This window comes from Haematobia irritans, chromosome 4 (assembly GCF_050003625.1).
Source record: "Haematobia irritans isolate KBUSLIRL chromosome 4, ASM5000362v1, whole genome shotgun sequence".
Classification (NCBI taxonomy): domain Eukaryota; kingdom Metazoa; phylum Arthropoda; class Insecta; order Diptera; family Muscidae; genus Haematobia; species Haematobia irritans.
In genome coordinates, this window is record NC_134400.1 from 73,244,678 (window position 1) to 73,249,570 (window position 4,893).

The 4,893-nt window shown below is 30.8% G+C and overlaps 1 long non-coding RNA gene across 1 annotated transcript; it reads left to right on the top strand.

Annotated features, from left to right (window-relative positions):
• Nucleotides 1-2,914: 2,914 nt before the first annotated feature.
• Nucleotides 2,915-4,083, top strand: LOC142232711 (uncharacterized). Its single transcript, XR_012721179.1, has 5 exons — nt 2,915-2,970; nt 3,118-3,162; nt 3,334-3,398; nt 3,812-3,877; nt 4,007-4,083. It is a non-coding gene; the product is annotated as an uncharacterized LOC142232711 (long non-coding RNA).
• Nucleotides 4,084-4,893: the final 810 nt, after the last annotated feature.

Sequence of the window (4,893 nt, forward strand, 5' to 3'; positions counted from 1 at the left end):
AATTATTTTTATAAAGGGTGATTTGTTAAGAGCTTGATAACTTTTTTTAAAAAAAAAAACGCATAAAATTTGCAAAATCTCATCGGTTCTTTATTTGAAACGTTAGATTGGTCCATGACATTTACTTTTTGAAGATAATTTCATTTAAATGTTGACCGCGGCTGCGTCTTAGGTGGTCCATTCGGAAAGTCCAATTTTGGGCAACTTTTTCGAGCATTTCGGCCGGAATAGCCCGAATTTCTTCGGAAATGTTGTCTTCCAAAGCTGGAATAGTTGCTGGCTTATTTCTGTAGACTTTAGACTTGACGTAGCCCCACAAAAAATAGTCTAAAGGCGTCAAATCGCATGATCTTGGTGGCCAACTTACCGGTCCATTTCTTGAGATGAATTGTTCTCCGAAGTTTTCCCTCAAAATGGCCATAGAATCGCGAGCTGTGTGGCATGTAGCGCCATCTTGTTGAAACCACATGTCAACCAAGTTCAGTTCTTCCATTTTTGGCAACAAAAAGTTTGTTAGCATCGAACGATAGCGATCGCCATTCACCGTAACGTTGCGTCCAACAGCATCTTTGAAAAAATACGGTCCAATGATTCCACCAGCGTACAAACCACACCAAACAGTGCATTTTTCGGGATGCATGGGCAGTTCTTGAACGGCTTCTGGTTGCTCTTCACTCCAAATGCGGCAATTTTGCTTATTTACGTAGCCATTCAACCAGAAATGAGCCTCATCGCTGAACAAAATTTGTCGATAAAAAAGCGGATTTTCTGCCAACTTTTCTAGGGCCCATTCACTGAAAATTCGACGTTGTGGCAGATCGTAAGTCTATTCATGATGAAATGTCAAAGCATACTGAGCATCTTTCTCTTTGACACCATGTCTGAAATCCCACGTGATCTGTCAAATACTAATGCATGAAAATCCTAACCTCAAAAGAATCACCCTTTATGTGGGAGCAATTTAGAGTTTACTCTACAAATCTTTCTGCGTTCCTTCAAACCTGAATTTTATTTTGAAACAAAATAACCCTTTAAGAAGCGGTTAAATATTTTGTATATTATTTGAACTGTTAATATTTAAAATTTAGCGAGAGTTTCGAAATGTATACTATTGATGCAGTTATATAAGACATTAAAGAAAATTTATACATATATAATGCTTATTGTTTTGAATAAAGATTTGTGAATTTGAAATTGAATAATCATGAATCTATAAGTCTTTAATTTCGGACGTTTCTCTAGGAATGGCGTGAGACATAAGATGTGAGGTACGTATTGTAGGGGTCCAACATGATATTTAGCGACCAGTTTGACATAGGTTGGTGAGGGTAGTGAGGTCATATCTCTCAAGGACACCGGAGAGAAATATCTTTTTAAACCTTTCGTCTAATGCCTGTAAATTTCATTGTCAAATTTTGGCTTTCGTCTAGTGGGGAATTCAGATATATCTTTTTTTCTTTTTTTTAATTCCATTTCTTTCTTTCACTTATTCCATTTATTTACTTTACATTTTAATATCTCCTAATGCGAACATGAATTGGCAAAAGTAGGGCAAGAATCCCCCCGACCGACTGTGGCTAGATTTCAAAGGCTCCCGTAGTCCTTTCTTAACCCAAGTGCAGGATGACTCAGTACACAGAAAAAAAGTGTCTCGTAAATTTAAGAAGATTTTTACTTATTCCATTTATTTACTTTACATGATTTTAGGGAGTCTATAATAATATCTCGTAATGCGAACATGAATTGGCAAAAGTAGGACAAGAATCCCCCCGACCGACTGTGGCTAGATTTCAAAGGCTCCCGTAGTCCTTTCTTAACCCAAGTGCAGGATGACTCAGTACACAGAAAAAAAGTGTCTCGTAAATTTAAGAAGATTTTTACAATAATTTATTACAAGAATTTTCCGGAATTTTAGTTCATTTTTCGTATTATCAACGAAAATTAACTACTCGAAAGGAAATTTTACAAATTCTAAGTAGTTCTTAGTTCATGGCCTACAAAATAAGATGGACATTTCCTTAAAAAATTTCTTAACTGGTAGTTAAAAATTCGTTTGTCATGTTATAAAACTTCTTGTGAAATGTAAAGTATTTTCTAAATAATAAGTGCAATTTACTATAAGATTTTTTTGTATGCGAAAATATTTTTTTACGAAAAATGAACTTGAAAGTGGATAGCAATTTCTTACTCACAATTCCTATAGTTAATAATTGTTGGTAAAAAATTACCCAATGAAATATTTTTAGTTCACATGTAATTAAATTTATAGACATTTTCGTCAAAAATGGTAGATAACATTTCATGAAAATTTTGCAAGTTTTAAGTTAAACGTTTCATCGTTCATAAACTGGTGTGACTTTACGAATATTATTCTTAGAGTAAATTGTCAGCAGATGCGATGAACTAATGCATAGTACAGAGATCTTTATCGGCATAGTGGAATGTGATTAATGTAAAGATTGTTACTTGAGTTTTGTTGTGTATACATGAGCGTGGGGTTGTTTTTATTTTTGTTCATTTAGTGGTTTGTGTGTGTGTGTTTTTTATTCGCGGATGGTTTATTTGGCTGGATGAGGTGTTGTTTTCAATAAAGGCACATGTGCTTTTGTTGTTGTAGGAATGTTTTGGCTTTGCTTGGTTTTGTTTGGCATGCTTCAGTTGTGTAGTTGGCGTTGGCGTGGATTGTTGCATCTTTTAAGCAGGTATGCAACAAGGGAATATAAAGGCATGGAATATTTTGGATTTTTGAGACATATATTGGTGTTTGTTTATTAAACCTTTTAAATGAAAGTTATTAATATTTTATTGGTAGTTTAGAAAAAAGTTATTAAGAATATTTTGGAAAATATGTATGTTGAAATTAAAAGTGTATTGAAATTTTTATTATTCAATATAAAAAATTAATATTCAATTCCAGATGAATTTGGAAAACGTTTGTTATATCTCAGCGTATAGTTTAGTCATAAATTGGTAAGTATATATTTTTTTAAATGGCTTTCTTTTAAAAAGAATATTTTTTATGTATATTATTATTTGTTAATTATTTTTTTGGAAACCAGTTTAATGTTTTTCTTTCACGAAAATTTTGCAAATTTTAAAAACAACATTTAATTTCAGAGCAACTCCAGATGGATTCGAACAAATTTAAAAAATAGAGAATTGGTAAGTTTTCTTTTAGAAATTGGCTTTATTTCATCTAGAATATTTACGTTTTTGTGACCTTTTTATCATCAAAATTACAGGTTTTTAATTGCTTATTTTAGTATTTCTTCAATCAAATTTTTTGGAAACCAATATAATATTTTTAATGTAAAAACAAATATATAATTTCAGAATAACCCCTTAAAAATTTGGACAAATTTTTAGTACTCCTTTGCCTGTAATTTAATAGTGAATTGGTAAGGATTCCTTAACTTTCTTTCAACCTGGACAGTCATACATATTTTTTGTACATTAACTTCATCCTTCGTCATTTTGACTACGGCTGATTTCAAGACGCTATAATTTTCATCGTGAGCGAAAAAGTGAACCAAACTTGAATTTTTTTCTTATTCAATTTGGTTTTACGTAGTATAAAACAAAAATTCATAAAACGGTCGAATTAGTATAACTTAAATTTACCATTTCCCAATAGACTAAAATGCATTTTAAATCGAAAATTAAATTACGTGTCGTCATTTTGACGAATGATGACTGTCTAGGGCTATCAAGAATATTTGGTTTTTTATGCATATTATTATTTTTTCATTAGATTTTTTGAAAACCTATTTAATAATTTTATTTAATGTAAAAAATAAATATTTAATTTCAGAGTAACCCAAATAAATTTGGACAACTTATTATATTTCCCCTCAGCGTACAATTTAATAGAGAATTGGTAAGTTTTATATTAAAACTTTGGATTTCTTTCAACTACAATATTTATTTTATTATATCCTTCACAACGATAACAACACAGTTTTATGAGTTTATTTAGAATACTTCATTATTTCTCTAATTGTTTCAGGTACAAATTTTATGAGATACGTTTTCCAAAGGAAAGTTGAATTCCTTACACCATTTGATAAAATGCCCCCAAATATGGTAAGTTGCAAGCTAAAATGAAGAATTAAAAATTATATTTCATAACATGGTGTTAATTTTTAACAATTTTCATTATTGTTTCCATTTTTTCCAGCAAGATATGTGAAATAATTACCTACGATGAATAAAAAAGGGATACGTCAAAATGTCCAAACAGCGGGTTCAAATGAACTACTCTCTGTTCCACGTGGTCATAATTTTTATTCACAAAAAACATTTATTCACAAAAAACATTAAGAACTTTCATCATAAGTTTTTATAATAAAGTACTTTTGCTTAAAGAAAGTTTAATTTTAATGTATGAAAATTTTCATAATAGTAAAACGGTTTGTTGTTCCTTTAATTATTTAATTTCTGTGTACTGTGGAATGATTGATTTAAAAATAGTTTAGTCGTCGACATTTTAAAGAGACTGTTAACCAATTTTTATTATCGGGTTTCCCACAAAATAAGCAAGTAAATCAAAATAATACTGACTTTTTAACTTGGTAGAGGTATATAAATCTTATGGTGTCGTAAAAATGAACTAAACTACAATGTTATAGATGAACTAAAATTTAAGAGAATTATAAACTAGACAAGTTGAAAAAAATCTTAAGGGCTAAATCATGGTCAATATTACTACAGTTTAGTTCATTTTGCAATGGAAAAGGGTTCACTGTTTTTTCAGTGTAGTTAAGAAAGTTGCATCCATGAGAATTTTTTTCTCTTGTTCATTACAGTATTTGGCGCCCAACGTGGGGCCGAGAAAGAGGAAAGTTACGACCTTGTTTTTCGGCTCTATCTTATATGTTTTTTTTTAGACTTTAG